The sequence below is a fragment of the Zingiber officinale genome, chromosome 1B (assembly GCF_018446385.1).
Source record: "Zingiber officinale cultivar Zhangliang chromosome 1B, Zo_v1.1, whole genome shotgun sequence".
NCBI lineage: Eukaryota > Viridiplantae > Streptophyta > Magnoliopsida > Zingiberales > Zingiberaceae > Zingiber > Zingiber officinale.
Genome location: NC_055986.1, coordinates 39,827,532 through 39,852,122, shown reverse-complemented (window position 1 = coordinate 39,852,122; position 24,591 = coordinate 39,827,532). Strand labels below are relative to the sequence as shown.

The window sequence follows — 24,591 nt, the reverse complement described above, 5'->3', positions numbered from 1 at the left end:
AGGTCCATATCATATTATTTTAGGATGCAGTATTTTTCTGATTGGGTATATATGTTTTCCTTAAAACAAAACTTTGAAGGCAAATGGAGCTTAAAATGTACATTATGAGTTCTTTTTTAAAAAAAAAATGAGTACCCTATGTTGGCAATGGAAGGTGAAACAATAATTTAGATCCTTTTTTAGATAACAAGAAGTAGAATTTGTGAACACACTTTTCCATGTTATTTGTTTAAATTGACATGATCCTCCAAAATGATTACAACAGTTGTTAATTAAAAAATACTAAACAAAACTATCAACATCTTATACTTTCCTGTGAGTTGTTGGAGGGTATCACTTCTATCTTAGCATGTTCAGGATGATTGAAATTCTATTAATTGATAAATCTAACAACAGCACAGTACAATTTATAATCTTTACACACAATTTACTCACCTCCCTGAGAAACTCCTTCAATTGATCATTGTGAAAATCTTGATCTGCAAGAACCTTCACTGCAACATCCTGCAGCAGATAATAGACTTATACATTAAGTAAACTTGGCATAATAGTTTTGATCAGTATCTTCTTCAAAATGGTATTATCATGACATGACTTCAGTTGCAAAGAGTAAATCTTCTCAGTATGTTTAATTTAAATCCTATTTGTCTTTCAGACTGTCTGATATCTCACCAGATATTTTAATGGTTAAGTTAAAATTGGGAGTAGAATAATACAGCATGGTTGAGTTGTCACTGTTTTGTTCCTATATTGCATGATGCAAAACATACCAAGTAACTTAACAAGCGCCTAACTGTGAACTTGAAATCCCTAGCCACTGGTTGCCATGTATCAAAATTTCATGATTTAAGTTCTGTATACAATCATCACTGCATATACACATGAACCATTTTGCTAAAGAAAGCTTACATATATGGCGCTCAAGTTCTAAGTTTTCAGTCACTAAAAAGGGTTCAACTTTCAATAGGTGCAGTGCAAGGACTGCTATGAAGCAGGTAGACTCAATATATTACCCAAATCAGAATAGAATTTGTTATACCAACATACCAACAATGAGAAATAAATATGGACTGAGACTAAAGACTGACAATATGGACACTCAAATATAAGAATGAGTTGCACAATAACATGGATCAGCACTTGACTCCTTGGACACACCTCTATACATGCAATAATCTAAATATTGAAAGTTCCTTATGCCATGCAAGTTGTGCAAACTATTTAGCGTCAGGTACACAGATTTTATCCTTCTGTTCAGCTCTATCCAAGGAGATATTTCTGTGTGACCGTGATGAGCATGCTCGGATTAATGGGTAGTTTAAGGTCTTCGAATTTCGTTGCTCTATTAGAACATCAGCTATGAACAAGTTACCATAGGGTTTTCTTTGTTTTGTTGATGCCGTGGCACTGGGTGTGAGCAACAAATATGGCTTCAGCTTTCCAGTAGCAACCAAGGAAGAGAGGAAATAATAGAAGAGATATTGTTATAAGGTGAGGCACATCCACCCTCCCTTTTATATTCCTTGGTTTTGGCAAATAAGGAAAGTTTTATTAAAACTTCTTTATTCTCTTTGCCAATGAAAGGAAAGATTAATAAAATTTCCCTTTCAAACTATATATGGTCAGCCACCTTAATCCCTCCAAAAAAGGAAAGTTTTAAACACAAAATTAAAACTTCCTAATTTGTTTTCGGAAATTTTTGAATAAAATTTCTCTTTTGAAAATTCCCTTCACGGTTGGTCATAAAAGGAAACTTTTATAAATTAAAATCTCTCTATTAAAACATGTAGATGATTTACAAAAAGAAAAGTTTTCTCTAAAATTAAAATCTTCCTTTCAATCTACAAATAAGGAAAGATATCAAATCTTTTCTTAATCTTTTGTAGAAACTATAAAGGAAAGATTTAATTTTAAAACTCTCTTTCAAAATCATGAGGATGGTTACAAAAAAGAAAAGTTTTATCAAAAATTAAAATCTTCCTTTTAACTACAAATAAGGAAAGATATCAAACCTTTCTATTAATCTTTTGTAGAAAACTATAAAGGGAAAGATTTAAATTTTAAACTTTCTTTTAAATCTATGACTTCCACATAAGAAAAGATTTTAAAAAATAAAATCCTTTTATTGTAACAACCCAAATTTCTCCATTTCGAGTCCCAAAAGTAATTTAAAAATATTTAAAAATGTTATGGAAAAATTTTAGAGATTTTTTAGAAATTTTTAGAGTATTTTTATGCAATTTTTGGAGGTCATTTGGTATTTTTACTAAACAAAGGAAGTTTCGACAAAAAAATATTCAAGTCGAGATTCGAACCTGAATCAAGCCTTAACAGAATCGAGCTAGCCAACTGTTCCAACGGGTGTTTCTTATTAAAGAAGGAGAAATATTCTATTTAAGCAGTAGTTAATAAATAGGAAATAAATAGGAAGAAAAAATGGTTACAGCCGAATTTCAAGCTCGCGAGCCATGCCTCAAGCAGAAAGCAGCCAACCAACTGTGCCAGCGGGCTTTGCTGATTAAGGAAAGAGTGGATTTTATATATGTAGTAGTTGGTTAATGGAATAATGGAGATATAAAGGGAGAACTTAGGTTTTACCGTGACCTTAAAAAAAAAAACTCTCGATTCCTCTCCTCTTCTCACGCGACGGCGACTTTTGCTTGGGCAAACCGAGCCGGCGTTAGGGCTCCACTCCGGCAGCCGGCGAGCGCCCTCCTCCGCGGGTCCTTCACCGCCTAGCCCCTCTCGTCGAAGTGATGCCGTGGGCATAAGAAGAGGCCAACTTGACAAGCCGAAACCCTAATGCTCTCCTCCTCTCGGTTGTAAGTCCAAGAAACCAAGGGTAAGTCGCTTACTCACCTGCGGTAAGGGTGGTTCCGGATTTCCGATTGATGTTTCTTTGTATCTTTGATTTTTGAAGCATGTTGTGAACTCGCTGCCATGTTGCTGCCGTGAGCTTCATTAGGATTATAAGAGAGGAATTTGGATTAGATTTCGGACTCTGTTTACTTTTGTTTTCGAATTTCTGTGAATCACATAAAGAAGATAGAAGGGTTTTTGTTGGATGGGTTTGCTGCCGTGATATGCAATTTCCTGCACCTTCTTTTAGAACCAATTGGTAATACTCAGTAGGCTAGAACAGATCTTTGATTTCATTGAGCATGTGGGGTTGTGTTTGCTGCCGTGATCCCAAAGATTTCTCTTTTATTTTAGTTCAACAGTAGCATGCTTAAATTATTGTTGCTAGGGATATAAGAGATTTGCTATAGGATTTTCAGAGTTTGACAGTTAACTGTGATTTGGAGATTTAGTTTGATTTCTGAAGTAGAACATGTATGGATTATGGGTTGTGCTGCTCGGGAGATATATGATAGTATAACTATATGTTATTCCTCTTGAATGATAGTTTAGGTTCTATGAAAGGGAAATTACCAGTTTACTATATTTTTGGTACCAACTGGAATCTTACAGAAGCTTTTATTAGTGAAGAATGGTTTCCCCTGATAGATGAATGATTTCTTTTACTAATAGACTTAGTTGCGTCACTTATATTTTTGTGATTGCCTTGGGTATGAACAGTATGGTCTTGAGAGAATTCGATAGAAAGTTGTCTAGCTTGAATGCAGAATTTTTGGTTAAGTTGTATGCGGATTTGTACTTAGCTCGTGTGCAGAATCTTGCTAGAGTTTATGTGCATAAATTTATTAGCTAAGAATGCAGAATTTCGAGTAGCATGTTATGTAGATTTTTAGTTAAGCTTTGCATTTAGGAGCAGTGCAGATTTTTTGCATATTGTAGCATTGCAGATTTTGGTTTTCCATTGCTTTTAGATGTGCACGAACAGATTTCTGGATTTCCTTATTGCCATTAGATGTCCACGAGCAGATTTGAGGTTTAGATATGCTACTTTCATTGAAGTATATAGATTTGAGGTTCTTTATTCTAGCATGAGGTTTAGATATGTTTTTTAGTTATACTCATTCTAGGATACAGATGTGAGTTCTTTACTCTAGCATGTGGTTTGGATATGCTTCTTTGCTACCATCCATTTAAGCATACAGATTTGAGTTTTCCTTGTTACCTCAATATGCAGAACTCCAATCTTAGAGCAGATTTTTAGTTCCTTATGTTATTAGATGTGCATGAGTAGCCTTCTTTTAAAACAATCAGTTTCTAGTTTCTTTAGAGTTTATAGTGTAGATGGAATTATTTTTACATTCATAGCATGCTTACGTAGTGATAATGGTCTTCTTGTACAACATGTTTAAAAAGACTGTATTTCCTCTTTATTTTCACATCAAGTATTAATAATTGTGTTTATTCTGTGAAACTCTAGAATTTTCATGCATATAGTGTTCTATTAAACTCTTTTAGGGGTTATGAATGATTATAAGTAAGAAAAGACCAAGGTCTTAAATTGATCCTAAATTCCATAAGTTTAGGATTAAAAGCACACAAGTGTTTGAATAAATGCCAAGGCATTTTGTTATAAGAGAATTAAAGAATAACAAGTATAAGGAAGTTATAGTTAAAAAGAAAATAAGTATTTTACTTTTTAATGGCATGTACCGGACACAAGGTCCATTAGGTGGGCTCCTAGATCGCCCCTAGGCACAAGATCGCCTAGAAATACCTTAGTAGTTTCGGGATTAGCTACCTCGACTCATATTAAGGATGCGCGCAAATTGGTACAATACCGGGCCCAAGAGAAGTTGATTATTATTTTAAAGTAATAAAGTATAAGTTTTGAAACAAATGAAACAAGCTTCATTTATGCTTAGAGTCAGCAAGTTTAGCTTCTTTTAATTCGAAGCATACAGTGTTAGTTAGTTTGTTTTCTGATTAGTTATTTAGCATGATTAGCTTGATCTTCCAGCATGCAGTTTTATCCTTGTATAGCATGATTAGCTACTAGAATTACATGAGTAGATTTCTTTAGCTTTTCTTTGCTTTTAGATTGACATGAGTAGTTATGTTTATGCTTTACTTTCTTTTAGAGCATACAGTTTCTAGTTCTTTATGTATACATGCATATCCATGTTTTTGTGAGTTAGATAGCGCTTACTAAGCAAATTTTGCTTATAGATTGCACTTCCTTTTACTGCAGATAAAGGAAAGGAAAAGATTTAGCAAGGAAGGCGATAAGGTGGTGCGGTTGGTGTGTGATGCCAGGACTATGGGAGAGAACTAGGAAGTTTTGAGTTTTCGTGTCTAGTGGATAAGAAGTAAATGAGTTGTACTTTATAGTTGATGTCATTGAGACTGTAATGTTCCTATTGAGTTTATTCGTGTTTTATTTTGCATGCTGGGATGAGTTTCTATGTAATAGGTAGATATTATAGTTTTTGTCACTTATTAAATTGCGTGGGTGTTTGATATATGTTTCAGCCGCCTGTGGTTGTGTATTATTTGCATGTATTGATGAATTTGGTCACCGATACAGGGGAGATTTTGTCGAAATTTTTCGGTAAGGACTCCTCGTGGTTTCGATCATACCGATTAAGTAGAGTTAGTAGTTAAGTAACGGTCATCCTTAGAGAGTAGTAGTGGTAGTAAGAAGGGTGGTCGTTACATTTATTTTAATGTGGTCGGCCACACCAAGCTTGGGTTCAAGCTTAGGGCCGACCACCTAATGAAACCAACTAACTTTGGTTTGGCCGGCCCTAGCTTGGGCTCCAAGCTAGGCTTGGCCGGCCACCTTAAGGTGGGTAAGAAGGTGGGTATGGGTGGGTATAATATTTTATAAATAAGAGGCTATGATAGGGATCGAGAGGAGGATTGGTTTTGGTCTCCTGATAAAATTAAGCTTCCCGTGTTCACCCCAAACACCCAACTTAATTTCATCAATAATAATTCATACCACTAAAGAATTATTATTGAACTACTGCACCAATCCCAAATTACATTTTGGGCTCCTTCTTATCATGAGTGTGTTAGTCTCCCTTGGTTTAAGATATAGAATGCCTACTAATTAAATGAGTTACTGACAACTCATTTAATTAATATCTAGTCCAAAAATAGTACCACTCAACCTTATCGTCATGTCGGACTAATTCCACCTATAGGGTTTACATAACAATCTTTATGAGCTTCTCTTGGGGACATTATCAGCCTAGATTATTAGGACACAGTTTCCTTCTATAATCAACAACACACTATAAATAATATCATTTTCCAACTTATCGGGTCTCTTGATTTATCGAACTAAATCTCACTCATTGATAAGTCAAAGAAATAAATACTAGATATATGTGCTTGTTATTATATCATGATTAAGAGCACACACTTCCACAATAACAAAGGTCTTGCTCTTTTATTCAGTCAGTATAAAAAGAACTTACCTTAAATGGTCCTGCTCAATACACTCAGAGTGTACTAGTGTAATTTTATAGTTAAGACAAACTAATACCAAATTACACTACGACTATTCCAATGGTTTATTCTTTTCCATCTTAGTCGTGAGCTACTGTTTATAATTTATAAGGAATTGATAACATGATCTTCTGTGTGTGACACCACACACCATGTTATCTACAATATAAATTAATTGAACTACTACACTTAGCATATAAATGCAGACATCTGACCAATGTGATTCTTTATTTATAAAATAAATATTTATACAAAAACTAGGCTTTTAGTGTACACTCAAACACCAGCCGCGTCCTAGGTCTCGGGTGATGGTCCACAACAACCGACGGTGGCCCCCTAATTTGACACAACAACCACTGGCAGTGGCAGCGAGGCGGTGTCGGGCAAAAGTGGGTCGGTATGGGCGGAAATTGCAAGGAAAAATTGGCGCTCCCACAGCAGTCGACGGCGTCACCGTTGCTGACCTAGCCTCACATGAAGGGAGGACAACGACTTGTCCAGAAAGCGGCGTTGGCGATCGAGGTGTCACGGGGCGGTGTAGTGAGGGCAGAGTCGTGAGCGCGACTCGGTGAGGGTAGAGTAGTGAGAATAGGGTTAAGTAAAATAAATATATCTCTAAAAAATTAAACATTTTCTAGTTTAAATAGAGTTGCTAAAATAGGCTTCCCTTCTATCCTGTTTATCCCCATAACATATACAAAGACTCTTATAAAATTTAGAAAAAATCCTAAAACATCCATAAAAAAATTTCTAAATTAGCACTTATTATTTTTAATTGTGTATCTCGTAATTATTATTTCTAAATAATTTATTTTGAATAAATAATATAAATAATTAATATTATTTCAATATTATTAATATTTAAAAAATCCAAAAAGATTCCTTATTTAAAAATAATTGTTTTGAGGTCAGAAAAATATTAAAAATTTGATATATCGTATATACCGTATCAAAATATATTGAATTATATTAAAATCTAGTACATTGAAAATTTCGGTATGGTATTGGTATCAATTTAATAGTTTATTATTCGGTATATTTCAGAATTTGATGGTATAATATTTATGACATATCTAAAATTGGTATATCTAAATTTTGGTATGGTATTGATATAGTTTTTCTGTATACCGAAGTTTTCGATACTAATATCTTATATCGAATTAGTTCTAACCTCATTATCTATCTTTGTCGTGACATTGCTTTCGCCTTGATCTTGCTGCTAAGAATTCTGAACATCTCCTCTCCTGCCACATCTCCCGGTCACATTGCTTTCGCCTTAATCTTGCTATCAAGAAAGTCTGATTATTTGCTGGCGGATGAAGAAATGGCGGCGATCGATTACTTCGAGTTCTTATTTGACGTCTTGATTCTTGAAATCTTTTTCTTAGGGCGCTGCTACTCGTGTCCTACCGCTTCGACTCCTTTGCCCTCATTGTTCACGCCATCAACGCCTGTGCCGATTTTATCAACTCCACAAAATCGCTTCTTCTCATTCTCCCTTTTTCAACGGTTTTGATGGATCAGGTTCCACCAATGTTCTAGGCAACGACAACAACTTAATTTTCAAATGGAAAGTTGAAATGCAATCATTAGCTGCTGATTGATCCACCATCTTCACAGGTAGCCCACAAATCATCAAACCCATATGAGTCGTATTCGATTGGACTCGACCTGATAATTACTCAAATGACCTTAAGTAGAAATGGGAGGCTTGAATTTGTACTGCTCTGACCTCTGCTTAGGCACGAAATCATTCTCTCCGAGGAATCATCGCTGATTACTAGGTGAAGGAAAGCATACTCGTCTGAGGGGCCAAAGTTTTCAAAAAGTCATTGATGTCTTAGGTTGACATCAAAAGACACTTGTGTATGGATTCTTCAAAGCTGAAGCTAACTGGTGGGATGGTGCTCGACGAGATAATACTAATGGCCGGAGCCAATTCTACAGTCGACACAGTTGATCTATCCATTATGAACGATTATAATCATTAGATCCAACTCATTTGAAAAGTCATTCTTGAGTATCTAATCGAATTAAATCGAAATAATTAAAATCAAATAAATTAATTTTTTAAATTAAACAAATTAAATAAATTTTTTAATAAAAATTGAATAAATAAAATATAAATTAATTCGGCCGAAAATTGAATTAACTGAATTAATTAAAAATTTTAACAATAATTGATTTAATCAAAATTGAAATTATTTTTTTTTAAATAATGATTGAATTATAGGAGATTTATCGGTTCAATTTTTTATATTTTAGTTTATTTGATTTAATCATTTAAGGAACTAATTAACCAAAAAAAACTAATTTTTGAGGAAAAACAGAAATGATCAAATTAATATTTAAAATTCAATAAGTTAAGTTGATTTATTCAGTTTAATTAACCAAACTTTTGCTCACTATTAGCCATTTAGAATTAGGACTGCTGTCAATATGTTAATGCAGAACGAGCTGGTTTCATAGAAGAATTTTAAGATGACTCTTCTGAGATTTTAGAATTTTTAGACAATCCTTTCTAATACTTTTTTCGGTAAATTAGAGAAAAATTCCTAATCACAATCACAACTTTGCATGCAGTCCCCAATCACAAAAAACTTTGTTTCCACTCCTTGCATGTAAAATATTACTTGTTTTAATTACCCTACTTTTTTAGAAAGTGGGAATATTTGAGATATTGTATTGAAAGATTTATTTGACATAATCATTTTCAATCCTCCCTACCACCTAACTCAGTTTCCAGAATCGCTCGGCTACTCAACTTTCCCAGCTTGGCCTTCCTGACTCAGTCACACAACTGCCAAGTACTCTGACTCTACCTTCCCGACTTGGTCAATGAAACAACCTCCCAGTCAGTTGACAGTTCAACCTTCCCAGCTAGCTGGGTCTTCCTAACTCGACCTCCTGACTCAACGTTCCCAGTTCGGTAGTTCATCCTTTTCAGCTCGACCTTCCCAACTCGACAGTTCGTCCTCCGGACTTAACCTTCTTGGCTCGTCCTTTTCAATTCCACCTCCTTGAATTCAATAATTCAAGTCTATCTCACTAGATCAGATAAATCTGAATTTTAAAATAAAAGAATTTTCTAATTTTGCTAGCACCGAAAGTCAATAGCTACACAATTCATTTTCTTCAACAAACATATACAAATAATTAGCAATAAATAAAAGAAAATGACTTGCGAAATGCATTTTTTGCTATTTATTATTCGTAAATTATAGGAATTATCTCACACTCAATACTCAAAACTCAAAACTAAATTTGCAATCAAAACTACTACCCAAACTATGAGTGTAAACCAAATCATCAAGAGTGTGGTGACCAAGAACCCATCTTCATCTAAAATTCTAACGCTTGATCGATTTGTTTCTTCGATATCGATCGTACAAGCTCATGAACCAACCAAATCAACGACGATAGAAGGCTCAACTGCAATTGCTCAAATGATCACGAAGGTCATTCAACTAGAAAACTTATTAGCTCTTACACTAGCATAAAATACTTAAATCGAAGCTAATAATAACTATTTCATCTAAGTGTATAAAAGGTTTTGAGGTCTGATTTCTGAATTGTTAGAACTTAAAAACAATTCTTCCAAAAGCTTTGAACAAGCATTGGCGCCTTCCAGTGGTAGCTTCAAAACAGCCACCTTTCTTGTAGCATTCTCAGCTTTGTTCCAGCTCTAGCTTGAGTAGCCTGCCCCACTTGTTCTTCACATTTTGGGTTAAAAAAAAACTCAAGAAAATAATTTTGGATGAAACTACAATCAAACAGTAAAGAGGATACTTGTGCCGTTCAAGCAGCTTTCATCAACAACTTCAATGTAACGATGATGCTGGAGAAGGTGATTTCAGCAGCTTCTTCAAGGTATCAACGATACTGGAGAAGGGCGGACGCCGCCTGGGATCACTGCATGAGAATAAAGCATCACTGCCAAAATGATCAAGCACTTAGAGAATGTAATCGCCAACCCCTTTTTGTGATTAGGTGATGACGGTTTAAGCGAAATCCATAATGCATGTATAACCCAGAGCTCATAGTCACTAAACCACAAAAAGAAGACTAATTTGTGTGATAATCAGAACGAGTTAGTACTTAGTAGGCATAGGTCTGAAATATACTATTCACACACCCAATGCATAGATTTACGGTATGTTCGGTTCATAAGAATACTATTGTATTTCCTATCATCCTTCGTAGTTAATTCCTCACTTCATTTCAAGGAAAACTTATTGCAAATAACTAATCTTGTTCTGTTCAATTCTTCAAGCGGTTAGAAGAAAGACCTAAGCTAGAGATCTAATTGACAGATTTTTCCTATTGATCAGAAGAAAATTTAATTATTGTAAAGATGGTTGCTATCATCCTTCTTCAAAGAATACAAGTTCCTATCTCATTTTTTGTTCCTAGGAATCAATTTCAATCTAGTTTGCCCACTCAACAAATTTGAAGAATTTGGAAGATATTCACTTGCGCAAATAATAATGGGATGGAAGCTCATAAAAGCATAAGAGGAACACCACTTACTCATCCCAACATGATTCCATTAGCGCTGCTAAGACGGGACAAGTATCTTGAGGGATTGCCAATCTTCTATTCTGAAAGGCAACTGCTCCAACAACCTGAAGATTAGAACATTAAATTTCCAACCATATTGCCAGTTAGTAAAAGTAAATACAAATTATTGATGGATGTGTCTGTGTATGAGTGGCTTGAGAAGAAATGCAACAATAATATTCAGTAGGTTAGAATAGCTGAAACTAAGAACAATAGATGTTAACTACCTGTGCAGGGCTAAGGCCTCGCCAAGGTTGTTTCATTGACAAAAGTTCCCATAAGATCACGCCAAAGCTGTAAACATCACTCTTTTCATTTGATGGTTCTCCTCGGAGAAACTCTGGCGCCATCCATTCAGGCTGTAAAATGACAAAAACCATCGTGCCAACTGAAATCGTAGTATGAAAAAGGGATCGCTCTAGATGATGTGTTTTCTCAGTGTACTTAAACCAAAATACAAAGCCAAAGAACATGTCGAATCTGGCATGACCCAGTTGAAGATCCTAGGTAGGTTTTCTGCCAACGAACTGACAGTCATAAGTGGACAAAGTGCTGCTGAAATCATTACTTTGTAACTAGAAACCATGTGAGTAAACTGTGACAAACCAATAATATATTTTGTAGTTTATATATTTTGTTCAGTCCTAAATCCCATCCTTTGCCTTTCTCACAAACAAGAGTATGTCGTGGTTAAACCAACTACAACCTAAATCCTGCTTTCTATCTTTCACAAACATGGCATTTGCTGTAATAAGATGGGGCGTCTTGTAAAAACACTTGAGATCATAAAAATTCCAACAATCAACCAATAGCAGTAACGGTACCAGCTACATCTTCTCCGCCACTTCAATGTCCCTTACACCAACAACACCATAAATCCTTCTTTCTATCTTTCACGAACATCACATTTACTGTAAGATGGGATGTCTTGTAAGAACATTTGAGACCATAAAAATTCCAACAATCAAACAATAGCAGTAACGATACCAGCTATATCTCCTCCACCACTTCAATATCCCTTCTCTTCTCTTCTTCAATTGCCTTTGTCTAGAGGGTGTTCTGTAGGATCCAAGCTGGAAATGGTGAAAATGAGAAGTTGGCTAGATGACTGTTTTCATTTTTTGATAAAGTCAGCTTGATCTAACTGAATTCATTGCATTGCATCCAACTTCCAGCAAAATTTACATATCTTTATGCAATTTCTTCAAATCTTTTGGTTCTCCTAGCTTCTATTTCAATCTCCCATAGGGTTTCCATTTATAGACAATGAACACATCAGTCCTTCTCCATCCCAATCCAATTCAACTAATTCTGATTAAAATTATCTGAAATTTCAAAGCGTGTTCCTAACATGGATAGCTACACAATTTTGTAAGGGTTTAGGTATTTATCAATATCAAAGACCATAAAATTTGACTCAAATTAAATAAAAAATATTAATGACTGATTAATCAAAGGAAAATAACTGCTTACTGTGCCTGCAACAGATTTTGATGATATGAAAGTGTTTGCCTTGAATCACGATAATCCAAAATCACAAACCTATGAAGATTAGAGCAATGGTTATGCATTGTAAAGACGGGTTCAAATGAAAAAATATCCAACAACCAAGCAAAGCTTGAAGAACCACAATATACCTTCACTGACCAATTCTTGTCTACCAAAAGATTAGGAGACTTTAGATCCCAATGGACAATTGGTGGATTTAGACAATGAAGATAGTTGATACCTTTGGCCTACAATTTGTATGGGTCATGCCACTAGTGCTGGCTTTGAATTAAATGAAACAGTAAACAATGAGCAAACGGCACAAACCACATCAAGTGCAATTCGCAACCGATGCCTCCTGTCCAAAATTTCTCCTGGAGCTGCTCGATGTATAAGACGGTACAGGGACCCTATTTTCAGACATTCATTTTAAGATGCAAATATTAACTGAGATAATGACTTTGTTCCTTTTAATAGCAAGATGTGGTATAGGGATACCTTGGCAAATACTCTGTAACAATTGATAAATGTGGATGCTTTGTGACAGCTCCCATGAAAAGTACACCATTAGGATGGCGGACTCTTTTCATTATGGCAACCTGCAGTCATTTGAAGGATTATGAAATTTATGTCAAACAGACAAAAAAACACTAAATATTGAAGACTTTTATAAGTCTTATGATGCAATCATAAAGACTTGATTCCCGGCATAAGATGGCCAGAACTTGTATTCTGGTGAACCTACATAGAGCAGGTCCATATCATATTATTTTAGGATGCAGTATTTTTCTGATTGGGTATATATGTTTTCCTTAAAACAAAACTTTGAAGGCAAATGGAGCTTAAAATGTACATTATGAGTTTTTTTTTTTTAAAAAAAATGAGTACCCTATGTTGGCAATGGAAGGTGAAACAATAATTTAGATCCTTTTTTAGATAACAAGAAGTAGAATTTGTGAACACACTTTTCCATGTTATTTGTTTAAATTGACATGATCCTCCAAAATGATTACAACAGTTGTTAATTAAAAAAAAACTAAACAAAACTATCAACATCTTATACTTTCCTGTGAGTTGTTGGAGGGTATCACTTCTATCTTAGCATGTTCAGGATGATTGAAATTCTATTAATTGATAAATCTAACAACAGCACAGTACAATTTATAATCTTTACACACAATTTACTCACCTCCCTGAGAAACTCCTTCAATTGATCATTGTGAAAATCTTGATCTGCAAGAACCTTCACTGCAACATCCTGCAGCAGATAATAGACTTATACATTAAGTAAACTTGGCATAATAGTTTTGATCAGTATCTTCTTCAAAATGGTATTATCATGACATGACTTCAGTTGCAAAGAGTAAATCTTCTCAGTATGTTTAATTTAAATCCTATTTGTCTTTCAGACTGTCTGATATCTCACCAGATATTTTAATGGTTAAGTTAAAATTGGGAGTAGAATAATACAGCATGGTTGAATTGTCACTGTTTTGTTCCTATATTGCATGATGCAAAGCATACCAAGTAACTTAACAAGTGCCTAACTCCCTAGCCACTGGTTGCCATGTATCAAAATTTCATGATTTAAGTTCTGTATACAATCATCACTGCATATACACATGAACCATTTTGCTAAAGAAAGCTTACATATATGGTGCTCAAGTTCTAAGTTTTCAGTCACTAAAAAGGGTTCAACTTTCAATAGGTGCAGTGCAAGGACTGCTATGAAGCAGGTAGACTCAATATATTACCCAAATCAGAATAGAATTTGTTATACCAACATACCAACAAAGAGAAATAAATATGGACTGAGACTAAAGACTGACAATATGGACACTCAAATATAAGAATGAGTTGCACAATAACATGGATCAGCACTTGACTCCTTGGACACACCTCTATATATGCAATAATCTAAATATTGAAAGTTCCTTATGCCATGCAAGTTGTGCAAACTATTTAGCGTCAGGTACACAGATTTTATCCTTCTGTTCAGCTCTATCCAAGGAGATATTACTAGTAGTATTTAAATCAATTAATTACATTATATCATATCAACTAAACTTTTCATGGGAAACCCTCTACCCTGACACCTTCCACTCGAATCTAATTGAGTTAGCTCTTCTAAGTACCAACTGTTAGGATCGATGGTCGCGGCTAGAAAGGGGGGTGTGAATAGCCGACCCCAAATCGTTCGTTTCTTCCTACGATTAGGGTTAGCGCAGCGGAAATAACTAAATAGAAACGAAAATAAGGAAGCAAACCTCAAACTCATCGATGTAACGAGATTCGGAGATGATACTCCTACTCCTCGGCGTGTCCGTAAGGTGGACGAAGCTTATCAATCCGTCGGTGGATGAGTCCCCGGAGAACCGGCTAATAAGTACTCCTTGTGGGTGGAGAAACCTCACCACAAATCCTTTGCAACCGCAATAAGGAGTACAACAAAATAAAACAAGAAGAACAAGACTAACAGAAATGTGAACAACACTTGCTTGCCTTCTCGTCGGAGTCCGTTGATGAAGCAGCAGCTTCACGGCTCAAAGAATCGCTAGAAAACCAGCACGAAAGCTCACCCGAAGCTTCAGCACAATGAGAGCTCAACCAAAGCTCAGCAGTAAGTTAAAAAGAAGTAGTCATGTAGAAGCCCTTGAACTCCTTTTATATCCTGTACTCAACCTGCACTGCACCTGCGAAGAAGACACAGAAGAAACTAGCCGTTGTTACGCAACGGCTAGGATGTGGACCGATCAGGCTTCATCCTGATCGGTCCACAAGGGTCCTGATCGGTCACAAAGACCGATCAGGCCCTTCCCTGATCGGTCATGGACCGATCAGGTCCTTCCCTGATCGGTCCCATGACCGATCAGGCCCTTTCCCTCCCGAAGGTGATCTCCTTCTGATCGCCTCGATCGGTCCGCACCGATCAGAACTTCACCGATGCTATCGATCGATCACGATCGGTCCGCTAACCGACGATAAGCAACAATGCTTGTTGTTATCGATCGGCCACCGCACCGATCGATAACCCAACAGATCACCGATCGATCCATCGATCGATCCGGTGAGTTTTCGCCCAAACCAAGTCTCAAGCCTTCCAAACCAACATCCGGTCAACCCTCCTGGTACATCATGCTTAGCATCGTCACCTCGACCTAATACTCTCCACAAGTGTCCGGTCAACCTTGACCCACTGACCTTCTCAACACCGGACGTCCGATCATCCTCGATCCATCCGGATTTTCCTCGCCGCTTCACTCACCAGGACTTTCACCCAGCTTCACTCACTAGGGTTTTCACTGGCTTCACTCACCGTGATTTACCGGCTTCACTCACCATGACTTTCCAACCGCCTGGCTTCACTCACTTCATTCCCTAGGGCCCGGCTTCACTCACCGTGACTTTCACCTAGCTTCACTCACTGGGGTTTTCACAACCGCCTGCTTCACTCACGTGACTTTCCCACCGCCCGCTTCACTCACCGGACTTATCCGTCGCCTGGCTTCACTCACCAGACTTTCCACATCCGGTCCGGAGAACGAGCCACCGAGCCCTCTCGACCGGTCTCGAGAACGAGCTACCGAGCCTCTCCGACTTCCATCGGTCCAGAGAACGAGCTCCCGAGCCCTCTCGACCTAGTCCCGAGAACGAGCTACCAAGCCCTCTCCGACTTCCACTGCCAAGTTCCCATACTTGGACTTCTCCGTGCCAAGTCTCCATACTGGACTTTTCTCGTGCCAAGCTCCCTGCTTGACTTTCCGAGTCGGTCAACTCACCTCGGGTCAACCAGTCAACTCGACCACGGTCGCACCCACAACCTCCCAAGTTTCGTTTTCACAAACATCAAGATAACTGAAAGTTAGGTCAACCAAGTCAACATTGACCTAAGGTTGCACCAACAATCTCCCATCAAAATACAACTCTTTTGTTCTTGTCAAACATCAAAATACAACTCGAGTCAGGTCAACTCGAGTCGGGTCAACCAGGTCAACCTTGACCTAAAGTTGCACCAACAATCTCCCCCTTTTTGATGTTTGACAATACCTTTAAGTTAGGCTAATCCAATAGCCTCAACTTTCCTCATGCCACTAGGTAATGAAGCATAAATTACAACCTTACATTTTCCTTCTAAGAAGGCAACCTCCTTCTTAGATAATGAAGGCCTAACTTAAACCCTTCATTCTCCCCCTATTGGCACACATCAACAAACTCTCCCCCTGAAGAGTAAGTTATCGTTGTTCACAACTTCACTCGTCGTGATCAACAAACTCTCCCATTAACTCCAATGTTCTTCCTTGAACATTCTCTAGACATTCTTCCCCTTTTTGACACACATCAAAAGGAGTGAATCAAGGTCAAGAGTTTCTTCCTAATGAAAGTCCCATACCTTTCATTGAAACCCTTAATTTCCCCCTTACACTAGAGTCAACAATTAACTTAGTGATAATCCCATATCACTTAAGTCTTTTAGGAGTAAAAACTCCCCCTAAAAGTCAACTCCCCCTTGACTAATAGGTAAAACTCCCCCTAAAGGTCAACTCCCCCTTGACCATTGCACCAACAATGTCTTGGAGAGTTTCAAACCTTTAGAACTCTAAAACACCAATTCCCGAGCTGAAATTTCAAACAACCAGTCGAATTTCAGCAAGTTGGCACGCCCTGATCGGTCACCGGACCGATCAGGCTTTCCCTGGATCGGTCACAGTGACCGATCCACACAGACCTGGACCGATCAGGGAACCTCCTGATCGGTCCACAACCTCTGATTTCTGATTTCTGAATTTTTCATCTCCCGAAATTCAGAAACCTCTAGAAAATCACACAAAATTCCAAAAATTGTGAAATTTTGAGGATACATTCCTCATAACATATACTATCATGGAAAAATAGTTTTCTATGAAAATAACTTCCATTTTCAAATCTTGATACAAAGTTCGAAAAGTTTTGAAATAGCTCAAAGTTTCAAAAACTTTGTATCACTTTGTTCAATGATGAATGCTATCACTAGAAAAGCTTCATCAAGGTTTTTCAAATCAATTTTGAAATGATTTTAAACCCTTTAATTTGGGACCACAATCTTAGGGCTATATGTACATGACTTGTACACAAGCTTTCCCTATGATCCCCCATTTAGAATTAGGCTCATCTAGGTACAAGAACCATGCACCTTGATCCTAACTCATCATCCTAATATCTCACACACATCTAAGGTGTATCAAACACATTCAAGTCAATTTTGATGTGAGATATGGGTTTAGGTTAGCTTAATCTAAGTTCTCATGCATTTTTCTAAAACAACAACTTGATCTCCATATCAAATTGTGTTGTTTATCCTTAGATCAATTTCATTGATTATAAATGCAAGAAATGATGACATGGCATAAAATGATATCATACATAATAACATGTGCCAATGTAATGATGTCATGGCATAAAGTATGAAACTTTAACTAAGGCATGACATATAACTAACCTAAGCATTATCATGACATTTTAAATGATCATAAAATAAATATGATGTCATGACATGGCATATGGCAAACAATACATGGCAAATAGCATATAAAGGTATAGAAAATACCTAATTCTAGTCTTAGTTGCCATTTTTGATAATTTCGATCATTTTGCCATAAATTCTATATTCCTAAGTGTAATAGACCTAAAATCATATCCTCAAGACTTTTAGATCACTATGTGCCAACTAGATTTACTCTAGAAAATTCCTCAAATGTGGTTGGCACATCCTAATTATCTTAGGAATAATTTTCACTTTCATTTTCAAGGCTTGATTACACCTTGAAAATTCCTCAAATGCCACCTTTTGCTATGAATAGATTAACTATCAATCCAAATAAGGTTGGCACACCCTAACTCATCTAGCGTGATGGAATCACGCTCCTAGGAACTCAATACCTATTGGAGCTCATTGGGTTCACTAAGTATTCACTAGGGATGACTTCCCTAGCAACCCTTCTAATGACCCTCCTAGGCTTTGAAGCCTTGGTCATTTGGGACTCATCAAGATCAACTCTAGGGGTGACTCCCCTTGTGACCTTGGTGATGGTCTTCCTAGCCCTAGATTTTGTTCCATAATCGAATGGAACATCATGGTAAGTGGGCTTGACCACTTGGGACTTAGGTTTGTGACCCAAACCTTTCTTGTCCTTGGACTTGGGTTTTTGACCCCTAAACCCTAGAGATGACTTCTCCAAGTTCTTAAGAGCCTTTTCCAAAGTATCAAGTCTTGACCTCAAGACTTGATTCTCCTTCTCTAATACCTCAATTTTTAATTTTCATTTTTCTTTGAGGTATTCCTAGGCATATGTCTAGATGATTTGGGATTTCTACCTAGATTTTCCTTAGCCTTAGATGGGTTAATTCTAGGGTTGACATTTCTAGTGTTATCCTTATCTAGGCTCACATGTTTGGCACCTAAGCATGTGTATCGATTTCTATAATTATCATGCTCATCATTATTGTCAATTGCAATCAAACTACTAGCATGCATCTTACTAGTATTGCAATAATGAGCCTTAAAGGTTACCTTAGGGTTTGCCTTAGCTCCCCCTATCGATGTGCTCGTCTTCTTGTCCTTGTGAGGTTGCCTCCCCCTCGGACATTCCCTTCGCTTGCATTGGAAGCACACCACGTGCTCCTTGCCCTTGCGTATCGGGACTCCGGCTTCCTTGATCTTTGGCGCCGGTGGAGTCTTCCTAATCCTCTTTGGACACTTACTCTTGTAATGTCCAAATTCCCTACACTCAAAGCATAATATATGCAATTTACTAGAACTTAAATTGCTTGAGTTACCTAGGGTTGAGGTAGGATGTAAGCTCTCTCCTTCATCCCTTCCGGAGGTAGAAGCTTCTTCTTCTTGCTCCGAACTTGAAGAAGAACTCTCCTCCTCTTCTTCTTTAGATGTTGAGTGGCCCTCAATCTCTAAATCCACATCTCCATGGTGTGAGCTACTTAGCTCACTTGACTCCTCTTCATGGCTTGAAGTGGAGCTCCCCTCATGGAACTTAGCCAAGTTGTTCCACAACTCCTTGGCATTGTTATATCCACCTATCCTACACAAAACATCATTAGGTAAAGAAAATTCAAAAATTTTCAATACCTCATCGTTGACTAGGGATTGGTGGACTTGTTCCTTGGTCCACTCCTTCTCTAGGGTTCCTCCTTTCTTGTCCATCGGAGGCTTGAAACCTAATTGAACACAACTCCAATTTTCAAGGTTAGTCATAAGAAAGTACTTCATTCTTACCTTCCAAAACGCGAAGTCGTCGCGATCGTAGAAGGGTGGAATTGTGATGTCTTCTCCGAGTTGATCCATCTCTAGCTTGTGCTCCCTCGGGTGTTAATCCGGCGAAGAGCGACCTCGCTCTGATACCACTTGTTAGGATCGATGGTCGCGGCTAGAGAGGGGGGGTGTGAATAGTCGACCCCAAATCGTTCGTTTCTTCCTACGATTAGGGTTAGCGCAGCGGAAATAACTAAATAGAAACGAAAATAAGGAAGCAAACCTCAAACTCGTCGATGTAACGAGGTTCGGAGATGATACTCCTACTCCTCGGCGTGTCCGTAAGCTGGACGAAGCCTATCAATCCGTCGGTGGATGAGTCCCCGGAGAACCGGCTAATAAGTACTCCTTGTGGGTGGAGAAACCTCACCACAAATCCTTTGCAACAGCAATAAGGAGTACAACAAAATAAAACAAGAAGAACAAGACTAACAGAAATGTGAACAACACTTGCTTGCCTTCTCGTCGGAGTCCGTTGATGAAGCAGCAGCTTCACGGCTCAAAGAATCGCTAGAAAACCAGCACGAAAGCTCACCCGAAGCTTCAGCACAATGAGAGCTCAACCAAAGCTCAGCAGTAAGTTAAAAAGAAGTAGTCATGTAGAAGCCCTTGAACTCCTTTTATATCCTGTACTCAACCTGCACTGCACCTGCGAAGAAGACACAAAAGAAACTAGCCGTTGCTACGCAACGGCTAGGATGTGGACCGATCAGGCTTCATCCTGATCGGTTCAGGGTCCCGATCGGTCACAAGACCGATCAGGCCCTTCCCGATCGGTCATGGACCGATCAGGTCCTTCCCGATCGGTCCCACGACCGATCGGCCCTTTCCTCCCAAGGTGATCTCCTTCGATCGCTCTCGATCGGTCCGCACCGATCGTGAACTTCACCGATGCTATCGATCGATCACCGATCGGTTCACGACCGATCGATAAGCAACAGAATGCTTTTGTTTGTTCGGTCACTGGGAGCATCGACGATAACCGATCGATCCACCGATCGATCCACCGATCGATCCGAGCTTGGTTTTCGCCCAAACCAAGTCCCAAGCCTTCCAAACCAACATCCGGTCAACCTCGCCTGTTGGTACATCATGCCTAGCATCCGCTCACTCTCTTGACTGCTAAGACTCCCACCAAGTGTCCGGTCAATCCTTTGACCCACTTGACCTTCTCAACACCGATGTCCGATCATCCTCGATCCACCTGGATTTTTCCCCGGCTTCACTCACTGTGACTTTCACCTAGCTTCACTCACTAGGGTTTTCACCGGCTTCACTCACCAGATTTCAACCGCCCGCTCACTCACTGGACTTTCCAACCGCCTAGCTTCACTTACCAGGACTTTCCCACCGCCTGGCTTCACTCACCGTGACTTTCACCTAGCTTCACTCACTAGGGTTTTCAACCGCCTCGGCTTCACTCACTGGACTTTCCCACCGCCCGCTTCACTCACCAGACTTATCCGTCACCGGCTTCACTCACTGTGACTTTCCACATCCGGTCCAGAGAACGAGCTACCGAGCCCTCTCTGACCACAGTTCGGAGAACGAGCTACCGAGCCCTCTCCGACTTCCATCCGGTCCAGAGAACGAGCTCCCGAGCCCTCTCTGACTTAGTCCGGAGAACGAGCTACCGAGCCCTCTCCGACTTTCACTTGCCAAGTTCCCATACTTGGACTTCTCCGTGCCAAGTCTCCATACTTGGACTTTCTCCCGTGCCAAGCTCCCTGCTTGGACTTTTCCCGTGCCAAGCTCCCTACTTGGACTTTTCCGAGTCAGGTCAACTCACCTCGGGTCAACCAGGTCAACCTTGACCACGGGTTGCACCCACAACCTCCCAAGTTTCTGTTCTTGTCAAACATCAAGATACAACTTGAGTTAGGTCAACCAAGTCAACATTGACCTAAGGTTGCACCAACAATCTCCCATCAAAATACAACTCTTTTGTTCTTGTCAAACATCAAAATACAACTCGAGTCAGGTCAACTCGAGTCGGGTCAACCAGGTCAACCTTGACCTAAAGTTGCACCAACACCAACTTCTAACTATAAATATATCCATGCCACTTCGACCAATTGTTTCTCATTTTGTCATCTACCAAAGCTACATATAATTGCTCTCAAGCATTTTAATTTTATAACTACTAGAGCTACACAAATTACCCTTGAATATTTTGTTTTTATTTTATATCATCTACTAAAGCTACACATAGTTGCTCTCGAGTATTTTATTTAGTTTTACTTTATGCTTTATAAAGTAAGCCATCTAGGAATAGAAAAATAGTTTCTCTATAAAAATTTTCCAATAGAAAAATACCAGCCCCAATCTACTCCTTAATGTCCAACTCATCCCATGATATCTCAAGCCAATCCATAGCAAGTGAAGGCTCCAGATTCAGATATCTGCGTGCTATCGTAGAATTCCCCGTTTTCTCAGCCATGCTATCAGTTACCTTCAAATTGAATTGTTTGGAGGCTTCCATTTCAGAAGGGACATAATAGTTTTTCATAGTCATATGACTCGTATCTTCAATATGAGCTCCTATAAAATCTCTTTGTCCATCTGTAGCATAAATTTCTTGTATAGATGTGTTTGAAGCAGCATTACTGACTCCTGATTCAGTGCAAATATAATGACTGCTTTAACCAAAGAATAAGATATTACACAGGACAAGGACCATACAACTCAAATTCGTGAATGAAAAGTAATTGTTAACCTTAACAGTTGATTTCAGTACTCCAACTGAGATGTATTTTGGTATTAGCAAAAGCCTAATATTCTCTCTCTTTACTATATATACGAATGTGTCATGTACTTCAGTATTGAGAATACTACAATGAGAACAGTAAATAAATAGGTTATCATGTAAGGATTACAACGTAATTTAAGATAATGCATGCAGAACTGTATTAGATTAAGATGAGGGTGTCAGCAGCAGTAATTAGTCATCTCATTTGAAAAACAGCCGTAAGTGAAAAAATTAATAAATTATCATGAAAAGGATTACAAGTTGACCGAAGATGATGCATGCAGAATTGTATTAGATTAAGATGAGGATGTCAGCAGCAATAACAGCTACCCATCTTGTTTGAAAAGCTAGCTTAAGTATACTTCCATTTCTTAGAACTAGAGGTAACCCTAAGATTTTCAATGTGCATGCAGAAATTTGTTGTGCTCCAGCCAAAGGCTCATATTTCCACCAAACAATTGTGAGAGAATTACAAAACCTTTACCTTCGAAAAGCAAGAGAAAATTATACTTTTCTTTAATTTTTGAAAAAAATAGGATAAAATAATTAAACTAGCATAAAATCTAAAACATGCAAGAAGACAATACTCATATAAAATATGAGATAGCCTTATACTAGTAAATAAAATGAAATCTTCTTGAAGTAGAATGAAAATAATGACCAATTTTATTTGCAGCGTGTCTTTAAGAAAATTTGTGTAGTAGCAGAGAAGAACAAGCTGCATAGTGAGAATTTCCAACAAACGTGCCTGTTTGCTCTTCATTGAACATCTGATTCCAAGGCATCTCAGTATATGAGTTCTTGAAACCATGCAGATGTGGAAATTGGAACGGGGAGGGCAGTGATGAAAGCAAATGCCCATTAATTGATGAATCTGGATTACATACTTTTCCTAGTTCCCCAACTAAATCTACCATATACTCCCTGTTAAATTAGAAACAAATAATGTGAATGAAGGATAAAGAATTATCATATGTCCATATATCATCACTAAAGATACTAATTCATCCCACTAATTCCACAGTGAAATAAAGAGAAAAATCACTAATTTTAACAAATGAAAGTTCTTTGTCCATATAATATTTCAATGACAAATCACCACCAAAAGATTAAGAAAAACAAGTGGAGTTCTGACCATCCATCCGAAAAGTGAAAATCTCAATTAAACGCAGGTCTTGATTCTTGTTTCTCCATTAAAAAAAATTATATATATCATCATACTTCCCATTACAAGATCAACTCCATTTTTCACATTGCAAGAACTTCTGCATCAAGTACATCAACTAAATAAAGATCAAACTAATAATTTCTTTGTAAAATGATAACCAGGGAAGGACATGGATTTTATTTTCTTTTTTACAAGTTGAATATTAGAGAAATAACAGTTGGAAAACAAAGAGACAAAAATATTGGAATTTTATTCAATTTTGAAATGACACCTTATGTTGTAAACACCAATACTCCATAGTTGTTATACATGCATAAACATTGACCAAATGCATGCTTGTAGAATCTTGATAATCTGACAAATACTGCATATAGTCAATGTGTTTGTTCCTCCAACAACAAATTATTGAACCAACATCACATACTTGTTTGCCATTCAAAGCTAAATAAACATGAAACTTCACATTGGAAACAAACAGTTTTAAAGGAAGGCAAAAGATCAAGGTCAGTCGTGAAGCATAAAAGATAAAGAAGTGGCACGTCTTGAGTCATAGAGGAATTCCTTTGGAACAATTAAGGATTCTTTATGGACAAGGACATGAGCTAAAAATTAATACAAGATACAGAGGCACAATTAGCATCTTGAGATTAACCAGAATCTACATTCAGCACCTTCAAAAATTTCCAACATAAAAAATACCTTTCTTTTGTACATAAGAGATGAGTAGTGCAAATGATCACGGATAAAAGATATATCTAAAAACCAACCTAAGCGACTTTTTGGCATCCTCAACTTTCACCAAACAGGAAGATGGAAGTGTAGAAGAACAGTATTTACAACCACGAGCTATACGATATGGGATGCGTATGTAATCAGCCAATTCCTGCATAAAAAATAGAAGCAATAACTAATAAGGTACAACTGATAAAATTGTAGATGAAAAAGTATATC

The 24,591-nt window shown here is 37.7% G+C and overlaps 1 pseudogene; it reads right to left on the bottom strand.

Moving 5' to 3' along the window:
• The window catches only part of LOC122037971, a 30,474-nt pseudogene that overhangs the window by 3,354 nt on the left and 2,529 nt on the right, over nucleotides 1-24,591 (bottom strand).